Here is a 19,389-nt window from a genome sequence, read left to right on the forward strand (position 1 = left end):
TGATCAACACAAAACCTTGATTTTTGTTGGACAAGGTCCCTGTTGGTCACCCGAAGACTAGCAATCTGCCACTGGTATATGAGGCACTGTCCTCATAGCTGCCTGCAGGGGACCTGGCATATGGGGAATGGTTGTCGCTAGACACTGAAATTTATCAACTTCTTTCTTATCAACCACTCCTCTGGATGCTGTAAGTGTTCATTTGACTCCAGAATCCCCAAATCCTCACTTCACACAGTTAACACCAGGTCAATAGTTTCTGTGGAGCGAGTGATTCCAGGATCTTCTTACTCTGCTGTCTTTGTAGCATTACTCTAGTAATGCTGTCTTGACAACATTAAGTCAATTCATGGCATGGAATATGTTTCTATTTACTTAGGCTTTCCTTGATTTCTTCTAACACTGCTTTCTATATAGTATAGCTTAATTTTTATGGGATATGTGTATGTAGCCACTAAATATCCAAATTCATGTCAACAGCTGGAAATATTAATATTGGTTTATGAGTACACTGCTCTTCTCACTGACTTCAAAGTAATTTTGATTTGACAAGCTAGAAAACTGTGGAAAGCCAATGTTAATAAGGGAGATAACTGTCTAAGATGTACACCTGTTCAGAGGGTAATGCCTGCCTTAGTGTTGTTGGTTACATAATATTAGACATACCACAGGTCACCTTGAGATTATAAGAGCATTATAAATTAATGCTGGCCTATGGACTGGCTAGAATATATAATAATATGTATATATATATATATATATATATATATATATATACATATATATATACACACACACAATTCTTTTGACCCTCTAGTCAATATTTAAAATTAGCCCCTTGTTGTCAATTCTGTTTCACATAATCTCCTCAGTCCTAAATCAATCTTAGTTGTCCTTATCAAGTTCATTCCCTCACATAATCATCAACTTGTGAGAGCACTGTTTACTCAGTCCCTTATCCTCAGCATCCACACTACCCCTACCCTTAGTTTCATCTCTTCTGGATAATTAATTCCCCAACCCCTCTGTCTTCCTGTTTATACTGTCCCTTTTATTTGTAATTCCTATTCATTCCTGCATTTGTTTCCTAGACCGAGTTGCCTATTGCCTCACATCTGGAATAAAACAGTGGTCAGCCCCATCTCGTCTTTGGGATTCCATTCTCTTTCTCTATAATCTGTTCTAGGAAGTGCTATCATATTAGCTTTTGAACAATTTCAACTTCATAACAAGTCTGTAGGTAATACTGAGTCCAACTAAGTTCTTTAACAGAGAAGAAAATTTCATGCTCTTGATTTAGTCTTTTGATGTTGTCCATGATATGGCCCTAATTTACCCACTTTTTATCAATTAAGATGATGTTTGTTTACAAATAAGAGACAGCTCAATTAACAGTGTCTTAAAAAATAGTTGTTTATTTATCTTACATACAAGGAGTCTTGTGTTGAGTCAGTCTAGGGTTAGTACAGAGGCCTGACACATCACAGACTCAGGCTCCTTCCGTTTTCTTTCTCCATACTTAGTATGCTGTCCTTCATCTTCATGCTTAAATACTGCAGTCCCAAGATGATGTCTGCGTCACCTCCACCTTCGCATCCATGTTTTGAGTAAGAAGAAGGAAAGAGAAGTGACACCAACAGGCTTTTGCTCATATCTCATTCAGAAAACATATACTGCATGCCCGTCTTAACTGCAAAAAGGAAGGTGAATGGAATTTTTAGGCAAGGAAAGGGTAAGGTGGTTGGAAATGAAGATTGGGCCAATTAATCTGCAGCCTACCATACCATACAGCAGCTTTTCCTAATACTCTGCTATTCAGTTTCTATGATGGTTTAACTTTATAACAATGTAAGTTATTTTGTATTTATTGTGATTAAATATTCTGGCAAACTAATTTGCCAAATAATTTCACTAAATCATTCCTAGGTAAAGCACCATCAACAGTCTGAATTTACTATTGAAAATTTGATAAGCACTGCATTTGATTTATTTTCTGCTGGGACAGAGACAACAAGCACCACCTTGAGATGTGCACTCCTGCTTCTGATAAAGCACCCAAGGTCACAGCTGTGACTAGAGATGGCAAATGGGGTGAATTTCAGAATAGAAATCTGGCAAGACACTGTTAGTTTCCTGCATCTTATTTCTCTTTGAAAAGCTTCATTATTGAAAATTCTGTACCACTAGCTATCATTTGTCCAAATTTAATTAAGGGATAAAAATGAGACAATTTTGTAGAATAGGGGTTGGTGACTGAGAAGTGAAGGGCGGTGTGGGAAGTAGGAAAGCAATAAAGTTTTGGTGCAGTGTCTGGATTCCACTGGGAGGTGCTTTGTGTCAAGCAACAGCCATCATGAATTGGCCTAAGATTGTATATTTGTTTTCCTAAAAAGAGGCCACTTTCAATGATAGGTATGTTCTCGCAGAAATCGTTCCTCATTCTGAAAATACAGTGTTGTAATGCTGGGGTAGAGAAGACGGGAACTCTTTTTATAGAAGCATAAGTGGAAATTCCAGGAATTTATTGAGACAGCCTGGAAAAATTTCTACAGTCTGAGAAGTATTCTAAAAGGTTAGACTCATAAGAATGCTGTTGCCATTTAGGCAGAAGATGTACCTAAAGGATTTTGTTAGTCCAGAAGTCTGTTTCCGGGAAACCAGGTTTCCAAAATAAGAACTTTGAGGGAGGTAAATAATTTTTATTTTAATTTTTTCTTTTATGAACAACTTTATTTTAGAAATTTACCTCAGAAAAGTTCCAGTGTACATAGCAGATTAGAAACCTTCATTATCTTTTCTTGTGTCAGGATCTCATTGAAATGATTATAAACTAATGACAGATGAAAATTAATTAGTCTTGGAAGACGAAGTGGAAGAGTACAGGGAGCAGCTAACAAGACTTCAAAAAATTTCTGAAACACAGAGAGCAGAGGGGAGGGTGGTAATTACTCCAGAGAAAGGATGAAGTTTTAACCTGAATGTCACAACCAGATTTATCATTGTGGAAAGGCTAACTTGTGTCCCCAAATCTTCACAAGTCTCACTACTTGGAAGTATCAGGTGTCTAGTAAGTTAGGGGAGAATGAGTCAGAAGACAGTTTCCCTCTACAGTGTGTACAAGTTTGTACAATTGTACAGGTTCTCTCTGGAAGTTTTTTGGAGCAGATAGTTGTTTTCCTCTCACAGGAAAGTGAGGTGTACTCTCCAGAGAAACTGAGCCTAAGAGGCCTGCACACAGGGACACCACACAGAGTCGGGGAAAGAGTGAAGCCCAGAGCTGAAGAGGGGAGAAGTCAGAGTCCACCTCTTGAATTCTGAGAATCAGCTCTTTTCTTCAACATGATCCTGAAACCAGCAACCAGATAGTCACTTCAGAGAATGTATAGCTCCAAAGGAAAGACCTGCATATTCCACCATTGAGACAGAATATCTTCTCCAAGTATCCAGCAGAGTAAATGAAATACAAACATCCACCCCCAAGACACAGGGTCATGAAATTTCAGAACACTAAAGTTAAAATCATAAAACCTTTCAGAGATAAATCAGGTCACATATATAAAAGATTAATAATCAGAAGGGTATTAGAACTCTCAAGAGCAACTATCATCTCGTGTATTAATACAACAAAGAAATTTTCAGTTGTGCACGTTTACCAAAGTTTTACTTCCTCTTTCCACTTTCTGAGAAAGACACTGGAGGCTATACCCCATCCAAATATTTGAAACCAAGTTAGACATGGTCATGGGCTCCAGGAATCAGAAGACCTTCTGTAGAAAGATGAAAGTGTCAGGGAGGGTACTTGGCACCAGGTCAGGGACAAAACCAGTTTGGATTGTACTAAGCAGATAAAGCAGGTGTGAGGGAAGTTAAGAAAAATAAAAGAGAAGGATTGATAATCTGAGGTTTGAGTATTTGGAAAATTATTACTAGGAGTTTAAAACTGCCTGGGGGGCCGACCCTGTGGCCGAGTGGTTAAGTTCACGCGCTCTGCTTCGGTGGCCCAGGGTTTCGCCGGTTCGAATCCTGGGCATGGATGTGTCACCGTTCATCAGGCCATGCTGAGGCAGCATCCCACATGCCACCAGTGGAAAGACCCACAACTAAAAATACACAACTTTGTACTGGGGGGCTTTGGGAGAAAAAGGAAAAAAAAATCTTTAAAACATCTGCCTGAACATTTGGAAGTAATTCTAAATAGGCAACCAGAAATTTGGCAATGGATATAAATTGCTTATTTATTGTAAATTGCAAGTTTACAATAAAAATTGTAAGTTAAAAATATGTAAAATGAAAAATAATCATAGTGATCATACCAGTGAACAATATTTATGTGGTTATAATGGTATAAAATGTATATTGATATAATCAAAATGATGATAGAAATATATAGGCAAAAGTGGAGTGAGGGGAAGAGTGGGCATGGATGAGTGTGTGTGTGTACGTATTCATGTGTATTTTGTATGGAGTGGTGATGGAGATGCAAATCCTCATCTCTCATACCAGAACTTCATTAAATATTACCTAAAATTGGATAAATAGAGACAGAAATAGAGTGATTATTTTGACATATGAATATACATTTGAGAAGAAACAGCTAGAATGAGTGAAAGAGGTTACATGTGGGGAGTGGGAAGTTGAGGAGGGTACCATGGCAAATTGCAGACACACATAGGCAGACACACACACAAAGACATACGTACATATAGAAACATTAGTAGAATTCAGCTTTTAAAACTCATATATTATTTTGATATGTTAGTATTTATTTCTTCTTTTTCTTTCTGCATTGACAACAATTTCTTGAGTTATATGATAACTGTTCATATTTTGAAACATTTAATCATTTCTATTTGTAGTAATTATCCAGTAAGGTAATATATTGGTATAGGCAGATATATCTAATGCCTAGCTTGTATTAATTATATGTATTATTTCTATAGTTATGTTTTATTTGTATATGCATTATATGTATAACATGAGTTATATGTATCTATTTTATAGCAATTCTTAAGTCTAGTTGTACTTCCGATCATATACCTTATGTTTATAGTGATATTGGGACACCTTCATAATTCTTAATGTAACCATGAATTCCTGTGGCAAATGAGCCATTTTACTTCTCTTCCATCAGTCTTATCTGTGTCTTATCAGCTAAAGTCCAGGAAGAGATTGACCATGTGATTGGGAGACACCAGAGCCCCTGCATACAGGACAGGAGCCACATGCCCTACATGGATGCCATGGTGCATGAGATCCAGAGATGCATTGACTTCATCCTCACCTCTCTGCCTCGTGCAGTAACCTGTGGTCTTATATTTAGAAACTGCCTCATCCCTAAGGTTAGATTTGTTTCTCATACAATGACCTCAGTGCTCTTGAAGTTCCCGTTTGCACAGCATGGTTCCACTCTTCTGCCAATACAAGAAGAGACTAACACAGAAATTATACATTTGGCAGCTGGAAGAATTTGTACTGTATGTAATTTGGGCTACAAAGCTTTATAACAGGTCTTGATAGCTGGCATTGTAGGTCTTCCAAGTTTGTTCAGCTTCTTCTAGATTATTTTGGCTACTCTTAGCTGTTTACATTTCCAAATAAACTTTAGTATTAGTTTGTTAATTTCCCAAATTGCTCTCCTGGGATTTTATCAGGGTGACATTAAATCTATAGATCATTTTGAAAAGAACTGGCATCTTGAAAAGAATGGACATATTGAGTCCTTGAATTCATGAATATGGCATACACTTCCAATTTATTTGAGCTTTCTTTATTTCAGTACTGTTTTCTTTTCAGTTCAATGTCTTGAACACCTTTTGTTAGTTTTTCCTAGAAATTAATATGTTTGATGCTATTATAAATTGTATAATTTAAAAATGCGTTTTCCATTGCTTTGCATCTGGTATATGGAAATGTAATTAACTGTATTATTTTTCTTTTTGGAAGATTAGCCCTGAGCTAACATCTGCCGCCTATCCTCCTCTTTTTGCCGAGGAAGACTGGCCCTGAGCCTACCCATCCATGCCCATCTTCCTCTACTTTATATGCGGAACAGCTACTACAGCATGGGTTGACAAGTGGTGCATAGGTCTGCACCCAGGATCTGCGGTGTCGAACCCTGGGCCACGGAAGTGGATTGTGTGAACTTAACTGCTGCGCCACAAGCTGGACCCTTAATGGTATTATTTTGATGACCCTTTAGGTAGCAACCTTCCTAAATTTACTAATCATTGCTAATAATATGTGTATGGATTCATCTGGAGTTTCTATGTACAGAATCCTGCTGCATGGGTTAATATTTTTTCTTTCTTTTTAAATTGAGTTATGATTGACATACAACATTATATTAGTTTCAGGCATACGACATAGTCATTCACTATTTGTATACACTGCAAAATGATCACCACAGTAAGTCTAGTTACTTTCCATCACCATACAAAGTCAACAAAATACTTTTTTCTTGTGATGAGAACTTTTAAGATTTGCTCTCTTAGCAACTTTCAAATATGCAATACATCCTTGTTTCAAGTTTGGTCTCCAGGAGGAGGTGGAGGTTTAACATTGCACTATTGATAATGATATTTTATATTCATTTTGGTGGTTATCCTTTATACATAACAGAAGTTCACTATGTCTTATTTTTGTATTATAATTCTTCCTGAATGTTTGTACAATTCTGTCAGATGGATTCCCTGCATGTATTGATATATTTGTATATTTTCGCCTCTCTTTCTCCACTAAAAGTGCATATTGTAAGTGTAAGCACATAGCTGAATTTGATTTGCTATATTTTGTTATGGAATTTTATACTTATATTCACAGGAGAGATTGGCCTGTGATTTTTATTTCTCAAAATTTTCTGGTCAGGTTTCTGATATCATGGTAACACCAACCTCATAAGATATTACCTAGTTTGGGTCTATCTTTGTTGCCTTCTGCTCCCACTCTTCTTTTTCTGGCCACTTAGTTGTGTCTTTGGAATGCCTAATAAATTTTGGTTAAGTACAAGATATTTAAATACGTTAAATACATCAACAAATGGAGCATTTCAGAGATGTTTATCTTCTTCTAGAAAGAGTTCTTCTCTCCTCCAGTAGACAGCCAGAATGATGTAACACATCCTGCTCTGCTTGAGAATTGGAAATAAAGACAGTCTAAAACTGATTGTAGGTGTCAGCTGACCTCTCGGAGATTCTCTCATCTCTGGAATTTTGAGAAAAATTTTTGTCTTAGCAGCTTTCCAACGCCTTCTAACACATGGTTTCTATATTTATTCAGACGTTATCGTTGGTATGATACACGCTACTCCATTCCACTTGAAGCTAGCACATACTATTAATAAAGTAAAAAATTAATGTATCTAAAAATTCTACTTCCACGAGAGAAAGAGTTGTAAGCTTGGTAAGGTTCCAATTACCATCACCATCTTCAGCGGAAGAGGGAATTGAGGACTTTACCAGGAAGTAATGGGGCTTGCCCTGATGGTCACAGATCAGATGCAAATGTTAGGACTTCAAGTCTTAAGGATTTTCAGCAAAAAAACACAACCAGTCCAAGAATTTTCTTTTTTAATCTTGGAACATGAGGGTAATATTAATAAAACTTGTTTCTCCTCCTATTACTAACCAAATGGGAAACAGACTGAAGACTAAGATAGGGATTGCCAGTCTCCTCACCTAATATTTTAGATTTGGGGACCTGCTTGAGGGGAGCATTGCATCTGCTGAGCACACCCATCGATTTCGCTGCATGGCAGATGGCATTGTGTAAAGTTAACTATTATTAGCCAATGTTATATAACAAGTTAAGGAAGAGAAGAAGACAAAGGTTCTATGCACACACATATATAAACATATTCATAATAAAATAGTAAATACAAGAATAAATGTAGTTATTCATTATAGCTATCGTCCTTGTTTCTGCAACTGGTTCTTTGATTGTAGCTAATCTTCATTTATTTGTATTGTGGTAAGAACAATTGAGAACCACTCTCTTAAATTTTTAAGTGCACAATACAGTATTGTTAACTACAGACACAATGTTGTACAACACATCTGTAGAATTTTCATCTTGCATGACTGAAACTGTTCACCCATTGAACAGCAACTCCATATAGCTTCCTCTCGCAAGGCCCTGGCAAAGACCATTCTCCTGTTTCTATGAGTTTGACTATTTTAGATACTTCATTTAAATTAAATCATGCAGTATTTGTCATTCTGAGACTGGTTTATTTCACTTATCATAGTGTCTTCCAGGTTTATCCATTTTGTCCCAGATGGCAGGATTTCCTTCTTCTTTAAGGCCAAATAATATTCCTTTGTGTATATATATATATATATATATATATATATATATATATATACACACACACACCACATTTTCTTCATCCATTCATCCATCGATGAACATTTAGGTTGTGTCATTATCTTAGTTATTGTAAATAATTCTGCTATAAACATGGGAAGGCAGATATCTCTTCAAATCCTGATTTCAATTCTTTAGGATATATACCAAGCAGTGGAATTACTGGATCATGCGGTAGTTCTATTTTTAGCTTTTTGAGGAACCTCCATACTGTTTTCCATAATGGCTCACCAATTTATATTTACACCAACAGTGTACAAGTATTTCCTTTTCTCCACATCCTGGCCAACACTTGTTATCTTCTGACTGTTTGATAATAGGCATCCTAACAAGTTGAGGTGATATCTCATTGTGGTTTTGAGTTACATATGCCAGATACTTAGTGATGTTGAACATATTTTCATACATCTATTGGCCATTTGTATGGGTTCTTTGGGGAAATGACTGTTCAAGTCCTTCCCTCATTTATATTTGGAGGAAGATTAGCCCTGAGCTAACATCTGCTGCCAATCTTCCTTTTTGCTGAGGAAGACTGGCCCTGAGCTAATATCCGTGCCCATCTTCCTCTGTTTTATGTGGGACACCTGCCACAGCGTGGCTTGACAAGTGGTGGGTAGGTCTGCACCTGGGATCCGAACTGGCGAACCTTGTGCTGCTGAAGTGGAATGTGCGAACTTAACAGCTGTGCCAATGGGCTGGCCCCCTTAGCTTGTTTTTAAATCCGGTAAATTTTTATTTTTGCTAGTTAGTTGTAGGAGTTTCTTATGTATTTTGGATATTAACCTCTTATCAAATATATGGTTTGTCTACATTTCCTCCCATTCTGTAGGTTGACTTCTCACTCTGTTAATTGTTTCCTTTGCTGTGTAAAGGCTTTTTGGTTTGATGTAGTCCCACTTGTCTACTTTTCATCTGTTGCCTGTGCTTTTCGTGTCATATTCAAGACATCATTGCCAAGACTAATGTCATGAAGTTTTCCTATGTTTTCTTCTAGGAATTTCACGGTTTCAGGACTTACGTTTAATTCTTTAATCCATTATGAGTTAATTTCTGTATATGGTGTAAGACAAGGCTCCGATTTTATTCTTTTGCATGTGGCTATCCAGTGTTCTCAGCACCATTTATTGAAGAGACTATCCTTTCCCCCTTGTGTATTCTTGGCACCTTTGTCAAAGATAAGTTGACTGTTTATTCACGGGTTTATTTCTGGGCCCTCTATTCTGTTCAAATGGTATCTCTCTCTTTTTCTCTCTTTTTCTTAATGGCAGTACCACACTGTTTTGATTACTGTAGCTTAGTAATATATTTTGAAGTCAATAAGTGTGATGCCTCCAGACTTGTTCTTTCTCAAGATTGTTTTGGCTACCCAGCCTTTTGTGGTTCCATATGAATTCTAGTATGCCTTTTCCTATTTCTGCAAAAAATAACATTTAGATTTTGATAGATGTGGCCTTTAATCTGTAAGTTGCCTTTTTGTAGTACTGTCATTTTATTAATATCAAGATTTCCAATCCATGAGCATGATATGTCTTTTCATTTATTTGTATCTACTTTAATTTGTTTCATCAGGTTTTTTAGTTTTCATTTTATGAGTGTTTCACTGCCTGGGTTAAGTTTATTCCTAAGTATTTTTTTCATTTTGATTTTACTGTAAATGGGATTGTTTTCTTACATTTCTTTTTGAATTGTTCATTTTTATTGTGTGGAAATGCAATTAATTTTTCCATGTTGAATTCGTATCCTATAACTTTACTGAATTTTAGTTCTAATAGTGTTTTTTTTTTTTGAACACTAGGGTTTTCTACATATAAGTTCATGTCATTTGCAAACAGAGATAATTTTACCTCTTCCTTTCTGATTTGGATGTCTTTTATATTTTTTCTTGTCTAATTGCTCTGACTCAGACTTCTAGTGTTATGTTGAATAGAAGTGGTGAGAGTAGACATGCTTGCCCTTGTTTCTGATCTTAGCAGGTGAACTTTCAGTTTTCCCTGTTGAGCCTGATATTAGCTGCGGACTTTTCATATTTGACCTTGATTGTTAGGTAAATTCCTTCTATACTCAATTTGTTTGGATTTTTTATCAAGAAGGGGGTGTTGATGGGTGAAAGGCTTTTTCTGCATGTGTTGAGATGATCATGTGACTTTTATCCTTCAGTCCGTTAATGCAGTGTGTCACATTACTTGATTTGTGGATATCAAACCATCTTTGCATCCCTGGGATAAATCTCACTTGGTTATGGTGTTGATTCTTTTAATGTGATGTTGAATTCAGTTTGCTAGTAATTTGTTGAAGGTTTTTGCATGTATATTCATTAGCAATATTAACCTGTAGTTTTCTTTACTTGTAGTGTCCTTTTCTGGCTCTGGTATCAGGGTAATGCTGACTTCATAAATGAATTTGGAAGTTTTCCCTCCTATTCCTTTTTCTTTTGGAAGTTTGAGAAGGATTGGTGTTAATTCCTTTTTACATAATGGATAGAATTCACCAGTGAGCCATCTGCTTCTGGACTTTCTTTCATTGGGATGTTTTTGATTACTTATTTGTTATTACTCTGTTCAGATTTTTTATTTCTGCATAATTCAGTCTTGGTAGGTTGTATGTTTCTAGGAATTTGTCTATTCCTTCTAGGTTATCAAATTTGTTGACATATAATTGTTTATAGTAGTCTCTTACGATCCTATGTATTTCTGTGACCTCAGTTGTAATGGTCCTCTTGCTTTTCTTATATTATTCATTTGAGTCTTCTCTTTTTTTGTTAGTGAAGCTAAAGGTTTCTTAATTTTATTGATCTTTTATGAAAACCAACTCTTGGTTTTATTGATTTTTTCCTATTCTTTTTCTATTCTCTATTTCCTTTATTTCTGCCCAAATCTTTATAGTTTGCGATTTGTTTGTTCTCCTTTTCCTAGTTCCTTGAAGTGTAAAGTTGGTTGTTTATTTGACAACTTTTTATTTTCTAATGTGGGTGTTTTTATCACTATAAACTTTCCTCTTAGAAGTGCTTTTGCAACACCCATAACTTTTGATATGTTGTGCTTCCATTTTTGCTTGTTTTATTTTTTATTATTTTGTGAGGCAGATTGGCCCTGAATTAACATCTGTTGCCAATCTTCCTCTTTTTGGTTGAGGAAGATTGTCTCTGAGCTAAAATCTGTGCCAATCCTCCTCTATTTTGTATGTGAGATGCTATCACAGCATGATTTCATGAGTGGTGTGAAGGTCTCAACCTGGGATCCAACCCAGGGACCCTAGGCCGCTGAACAGAGTGTTCAAATTTAACCACTACACTAGTGGCCTGGCTCCTGTTTTTAGGTATTTTTTGAGTTACCCTTGTTTGTTTAGGACTTTGTGGTTTAATTTTCACATGTTTGTGAAATACCCAGCTCCTCCTGTGGTTGATTTCTAGTTCATACCATCGTGTTTGGAAAAGATATTTTGTAAGATTTCAATTGTCTTAAATTTGCTAAGACTTGATTTGTGATCTATCATGTGATCTATCCTGGAGAATATTCTGTGTGTGCTTGAGAAGAACATCTGTTCTGCTGCTGTTGCAAGGAATGTTCTGTACATGACCGTTAGGTCCCTTTGGTCTAAAATATGATTAAGTCTAACCTTATTGGAGTTAAGTAGTTAACAAATCACCATATTACAGCATTAGGGTACTCAGATTCTGAGGATATAGTGAACTTTACTGGTGCATTCTATAAGTTCATGTTTTCTCATGTCATTTATTAGCATCCTTTTGTTTCCACTTGAAGAACTCTTTTCAGCATTTCTTTTACTGCAGATTTATTGAGGATGAATTGCCTGAGCCTTTGTTTATTTGGGAAAGTCTTTATCTTGCCTTCATTTCTGAAGGATAACTTTGCTGGGTAAAGTATTCTTTCTTGGCTGATTCTTTCTTTCCCATTTTCCCCGGTCTCAAAGATGTCTGATAACCTTCTGCAAGAAGGGGTTATTTCCATGAGAGAAATATATTTTCTCTTTCTGCTTTTACAATTCTCTCTTTGTCTTTGATTTTAAACAGTTTTATTATATGTGTTTTGGAGGAAATAATTTTGGATTGAAATTTTGGGGTGACCTATTAGCTTTATGAAATTTGATGCCCACATCTCTTCCCAGATTTGAGAACTTGTCAGTCAGTATTTCTTTAAATAAGCCTTCTACCCCTTTTCCCTTCTCTTTTCCTTCTTGGACCCAATAATACATACATTTTTTCTGTTTTGTGGTGTCCCACATGTCCCATAAGCTTTCTTCATTTCTTTTTATTGTCTTTTCTTTTTACTCTGATTCTCTCTGATTCTTTCCTCTACTTGTTTCAGTCTGCTGTTGAAACTCTCTCTTGAATTCTTAAGTTCAGTCATTGTATCTTTCAGCTTCAAAATTGGTTTGTTTATTTTCAAAGTTTTCTATTTTAAAAAGTTTTTTGAATCTCTATATTTCTTAAAACAATATAGATCCATTAATGAGACATCAGCACTGAATACAAAGCCGATATGTGTGTCCTTTTCTGAAGACAGATTTAAAGTACATTCTTGTAACTAATTTTCTCATGTTTAATGTAGCGTAAACAAAAATGAGGTTAATGTAAGCGTGTTTTGAAAAGAATTCAACTATAAGTAATAATCAAATGTTCCAACAAATCTCAAGTTTCTGTAAATGATCCACAAATATACTGCTCATTTGTGTATCTTAAGAAAATCATTTTTTAAAATACTTAATGTTCTCATTGAGTTAACATTGGTTTATACATTATATAAATTTTAACGTTACTCTTGAAACTCTCTTTTGAATTCTTCAATTCAGTCGTTGTATTCTTCAGCTCTGAAATTTCTTTGATTCTTTTTTATGTTTTCTATCTCTGTCTTGAACATCTCATTTTGTTCTTTTATTGTTTCCACATATCATTAAATTGTTTATCTATGTTCTCTTGTAGCTCTCTGAGCATCAATAGAACAACTATTTATAATCTTTGTTTGGCAGTTCCTGGAACTCTATTTCTTTGAAGCCAGTTACTGAAGACTTACTGTAGTCCTTTAGTGGAGTCATTTTTCCCTGATTCTTGATCCCTGGATGCTTGCATAGGAGTGTGAACATTTGAAAAAGCAGTCACCTTTTCTGTTGTTTATGGACTGACTTTGGTAAGAGAGGAGTTTCACCTGTGGGTGGGGCATGCTGGAAAATGCTGTGACCCCAGGTCAAGCGGTGCTGTATGCAAAGTGTGGGAGCATGTGGCAGCAGTGAGGGCACAGGGGCGTGATGTCTTTCTGGCTCAGGCTGTATTAGTCCGCAGCATTGACAGCTGTATGGACCTTGGTGGTCAAAGATGGAAGTCTGCAGTGGCTGCACTAGAGGCCAGGGACCTGTGCAAGCCTCAGTGGTGGCCAGAGCCAGCAGCATGCACAAACTGAGTTGCAGTTCCTATGTGTGTCATGGCCAAGTGCAGACACTCATATAGTCTGTAGCGACGAGGGTAGGCAGCAAGGGTCAGGCCAACTAAGGGCTCACTGGAAGTTGTAGGGCCCTGAATGTTCGCATGCCCTCCCATGGCTGCTCACTCTCCCCACTCCCAGGTGTGTGCAGTGTGGTGAAGGTTGGGGATGGGGATTAGGCTAAGGGTGTGCAGGTGCACAGCTAGAGGGGCTAGCTATAGGTGTGTATGGTGATGTAGGCCAGTGGCAGAAGACAGGGCCTGATTTGGACCCACAAATGGTTGCAGACTCTGACTGCCAGCATGCTCTCTTGTGGCTCCACACTCTCCCACCAAGTGTGTGCACAGCAGTGAATTCTGGCAATGGGATTTGGGCTGGGGACTTGCAGGTGCTCAACTGGAGGGTTAGGTCCAAGTGTGCACCTAGCATGGGTGTCACCCGGGGGGTCTATATCAGTGTCTTGCACTCCCATGGCATCGGAAGCCTGAACTGGCTTCTGGAGTGGTTCTCAAACTCTAGATGGCATGGGTCAGAGAGTGTGGAGGGACTCCAGTAGCTGGCATCAGTGAATGTGAATACCTTGGGGCAAAAGCTGGGGTAAGCTGCAGGGGGTCCAAGGTGGCTGTGCTGGCTGTTGGTTTCATCAATGGAGAAATCTGCTGGGTTTGTCTCCTGAGCAGGTTACTGTGGATTATAATCACTCCTGCTGTGTGGCTGCTATTAGTGGTCCCTACTTTTATTCCTTGTTCTTAGCCATCCCTATACACCTCAGCTTTGCCAGTCTGGGTGGGGCGAGACTGAAGCTGGACATTTGCGCAGTGACCTGAAAAACTGGAGAAGCTCGTTGCTCACTTGCTCTTCCTTTCCTGGTAGGAGAACTCTTTCTAGCAGGGAAGTTCCCTCTTTGTACTGAACGATCCTGGCTTGAGGGGTGGGATCATTTTTAAGATGAACTTATGCCTATCCCCTACCCACCCACAAATTAGAATCCTTGGCAGGGTATTTAGAAGGTAGATTCTGTACTCAAATATTCCTAGGTATTTTTGTTAAACATTTTGATGGTCACCAAGAGCAGGAGGCAAGAGAATATATCTTGGATGAATACCTCAGTTTCTTTTTGAGCTCTGATTGAGAGTTTCAGGTAAAAGAATGCTGCTCCCTAAACTTTGATGTCTGTACCATCTGGGGTAAGACAGGTCATTACAAACTTTCACGACCTTTCAGCTATCTCATGTGTGTGTATAAGAAAGTGTTAAATTTAAAAGGAAATGTTTCCTACATTCAACATTAGGTTTAAAATTTCTTTAGATGTGGATGATTTAAAAAATCTTATATTTGAGGACACAAAGACCCTTCAACTAGCAGTTCTGATATTAATCCACTGTGTGACTATAGGCAGAGTTTTGCCTCTCTTAGCCATTAATACATTGCTCTTAAAAGAAAGAAGTAAGGAATTTTGTTAGATGATTTCTAAGATCCATTCTAGCTCAATTATTTCTGTGTTTTCTTTCTTCTATGAAGAGTAACATGGCTCAGCATATGAACCCCCAGAAATGTTGCATAAACAGAGCTAAGACGCAAGTTCCTCAGGCAAAGGGACTGCTCTGAAGACAGTGAGAGAGAGAGAGAGAGAGAGAGGGAGAGAAAATATATATTGTTTCAATATCTGCTCTTCTTCCAAGACCAGAAATGTCAGGAGGCAGTGTACATCAGATATGGGATTGGACAGCTAATAGCTGCATTTCTCTGAAATCAAGTTCTTTGAGTCTTTGAATCCTGGCTTCCTGAAGTTTTACAGATCACAAAGGGACAAACTTTTCTGAACTCTCATTTTTATTTACCCATGGTGAAATTGTTGACTCTGTAACTGTTTAATTTTGAAGAAATTGTTTATTGCCATAGTGAGACTGCAAGATAGATAATAATTACCCAACACATGTTTGTGACATGTCATTGAATTGAATTACTTTCCAGTGCAGAGTTCACAAGTTATAAAATCAGAGTTGAAGTCTTCATCCCATCTTAGAAGTGGAGACTTGTGGAGATTCGGGTGAATCCTTTCAGTTCTGATTCTCATTTTCCTCATCTGTAAAATGGACAAAAAATGTCCATCTCATGGGCTCATTATGAGATTCAAACAATAAGATATTCACAAAGTGCTCCACAAACTTCACACATAAAAGGAATTATTCCTTTTGAATTAAGGAAAGCAATTTCTTTCCTTTTACAAAGCACTTTACAATTCTAGACACTTCATCTAAGATTCTAATAGTGGTTTTACAGAAGACTTCTTCAATTAGATTCTTTTATGTGGTATAAAGTGGCATTTTGATTTTATTACCTTTAGTGCTGGTCTAAATCTGTTACATTCTTGTCTGTGGAATCTACACATGGTGATCTTTGCAGACTGAAGTATTTTTGATGTGGTTAGTTACCTATTCTCCACCCTCAGCTCTCACACCTGTTGACTTCTCATTAGCCTTGCTTCTCTGCTGCTACAGAAGCTATGGAGGGAAGCCCTTGTCTCTCAGGACCTCTTTGTTGACTTCCTCTAGATTAACTCTTCCTGCTGTGCGACTGAGCACTGTTCATCCCTGGCGGTGTAGCAGATTAAGCAACATTTGGGAGTCCTGTGCTGGGCTGTATATATGGCATGGCTGCTAAGATGGGGACTTCTTTCCCTCCATGCTGCTGTTGTATGGGAACTCATTCCTTCTTTTCTGAAATGATAATTGGCATATGTGATGTGTCAGATATCCTAGATTCCAGCCCTACTCTTTATTAACTGGCCAGGGGGATATCTGAATCTATCAAGGTAACTCAGCCTAAAAATTTCTATTACAAAGCATCTTTTGAAGATTCAGTGAGCCAACAGGGTGGAAAATATCTGGTATAGAAGAGCCTCTAAAGTATTTCTTCATTCATTCTTGTGGTGTTGGTTATATGTTTGTTGAATATTGATGTAGCAATATTATGAAATTAGGATACTGAAATATTCAAAACACACTTATTTTGGATAAGTTTGGATAACACTCATCCAAAATAACTGTTATTGATGTACTTGGTAGCAATGAAGAACCTTCTAGAACTGTTGTCCATACCACTTAACTTTGTCGTTTTCATCATTGTTATTTTGCACTTTGGAAACCCAGAATTTGTTTTTAGCCTTCATATTTATGGTTCATAGTGGTTATTGGGCAATATATTCAGGAGGTGCTTCTTTCAAATACCCATCCAATCTTTGCAGGAAGTGAGAAATCATAGTCCCTCACCTGATGATTTTTATGACATGCTTAATAGACCTCATACTTTTATATGCCTTTAGCTGCATTGATCAAGATTTCTTCGTTTCATTTTGATTTTGCCCTACTAAAATGAAAGGTGTATTTTGTTCCAGGTGGCGTACTTTAAACTTTTAGTTAACAAATTTTGTATTTTAATTGTTTTGTATCTATCTATACAAAGATGATAATTAATATCAGCAGCCTTACTATAATATAACACACACAGTTCTCAGACTGCCAACAAACCCCTTTATTCTATGTTTTACATATTTTTTGAAAACTTCTGGAATTTTAGTCCCTTTTCCTTTTAAAAGTAACAACAATTTCTTTAAGCTTTACTCCCACATTTTCCATCATTATTTAGACTCCAAATGTTTCACTTGTCTTTTGCCCATTATTCTTTTGGTATCCCACATTCTCCCTTCTCCTGGATATAGATTTATTTTGTTGAAATTTTCTCAAGTAATTATTTCCAAAATGGCTTCAAGATTATAAAATGTGTGACTGTTTACAGGTGCAAAAATGTCTGTACTTTGACCTTATTCTTGAACTCTAGTGTATCTTGCATAGAATAATAATTTTGAAAATCATTTCCTGTCGAACATTTGAAGATTTTACTCCACTAAGGTTTATCATTTATAAGCATTGTTTATGGGAAGCTTGATTCTAAACCGAGTCTCATTCTTCATAAATTCCTTTTCTTCTCTAAAACTTCTTAGTGTTTTGTTTTTGTTTTTCTTGGTGTTCTCTGGTTTCACAAGATTATGGGGTTGTTTTTTTGTTATTTAATTTTAATTTTACTTAGAACGTGGTGGATCCTTCAGATTTTTCATCTGTTTAGGAAAATTTTCTTCAATTTCCTTTGCTTCTTTTTACATTTGATTATTTTTTACTCTCTTCTAGAAAGTCCTATAATAAATCACTAGAACTATGGAACTATTTTGCATCCCGCTTAGCTTTGTTTATGGTTTTCATCGTTATTATTTTGTACTCTATTCTTGAGGAAACTCTTGTTTTCCCAATAGCTTCTTGCTAACTAAGTCAAACTGCTGCTAAATACATGTTGTTACTAAGCATATCTGTTTATTTTAGAAAATATTTTTGCGATCATATTCTTAATTGGCAAGGGTTCTTTTTTCTAATAATTTATTCTTATGTGGCTAAATGTATCTGATGATACTGTACTTACCTGAACATTTTTCTGTTTTCTCTAAGTTATCTTCTCCATGGATTAGTTTTCTGGTTTTTCTTTTTTAATTGGAAACTGAGCTATCAACTGTTGCCAAACCTCTTCTTTTTTCCCCCTTCTTCTTCTCCCCAAAGCTCCCCAGTACATAGTTGTATATTCTAGTTGTGAGTGCCTCTGGTTGTGCTATGTGGTATGCCACCTCAGCATGGCCTGATGAGTGGGGTCACGTCCACACTCAGGATCTAAACTGGTGAAACCCTAGGCCACCGAAGCAGAGCATGTGAACTTGACCACTTGGCCATGGTGCTGTCCCCAGTTTTCTGATTTCTAATTTTTATATTTGTTATGTTGTTGAATTTCCTCAAATATTTTTTGAGTTTTGTTGATGTCTGTGAGTTTGTAGACACTTTTACATATTTATAGCATTGAATGCTCAAGCATCTTTCCTCACTCAAGTAAGAACAGGCAGTGTAGGGTCTGGTTATAGGACCCTCAGTGGAAATGGATGTGCAAGGAGAAGGATGAGTGATTGGACCAAGTGACTTTCCACTGTTGTGTTTGAGTGACTTCTTTCCTTGACTTGGTAGGTTCTTGTCTACTGTCTACTGCGTGTTGACCCTGCACACCCTTTGGGAGTAAGTGGTGTCAGAACTCCTGACATATAGAAAAGGGTTCTGCCAAGAGAGTTGGGATATATCCACTCCCCTGTAACAGCAAACCGGTGCCATATACTCATCTGTTTACCCTGCCTCCTCCTTACTGCCTCTGATTCTGATCTTTCCCTGGATTTTATGGGAAAAGTCACTAAGAGAGAGCTTCTTTCATCTGCACATATGATGATGAATTCTGATACAAGAGACATTCTCTTTCATCATTTGTCAGGATCATGAATTCCATCTTTTTGAAAATCTGACATCTTTCATGAACACTATTAAAGCAAGGCCAACTCTGAAGAAGTGAGAGTTATTTTTCAGTTGGTTATTTCACTGAAAACTTAGAAGTTTATCAATACTATGGTGACTATCTGTTTAATGCACCTGTAGGCCAAAGTCCTCTAAAGATAAGACAATATTTATTCAAAGTTCAAAGACTTAGTGAAGTTTTATAATCAGCTTGCATG

At 37.0% G+C, this 19,389-nt stretch overlaps 1 long non-coding RNA gene across 1 annotated transcript; it reads left to right on the forward strand.

The window, feature by feature from the left end:
• Positions 1 to 5,151: 5,151 nt before the first annotated feature.
• On the forward strand, positions 5,152 to 7,161 carry LOC139073989 (uncharacterized). The gene is made up of 2 exons (XR_011523243.1): positions 5,152 to 5,339; positions 5,944 to 7,161. It is a non-coding gene; the product is annotated as an uncharacterized lncRNA (long non-coding RNA).
• The last annotated feature ends 12,228 nt before the right edge of the window (positions 7,162 to 19,389 follow it).

The sequence above is a fragment of the Equus przewalskii genome, chromosome 1, assembly GCF_037783145.1.
Source record: "Equus przewalskii isolate Varuska chromosome 1, EquPr2, whole genome shotgun sequence".
Taxonomy (NCBI): domain Eukaryota; kingdom Metazoa; phylum Chordata; class Mammalia; order Perissodactyla; family Equidae; genus Equus; species Equus przewalskii.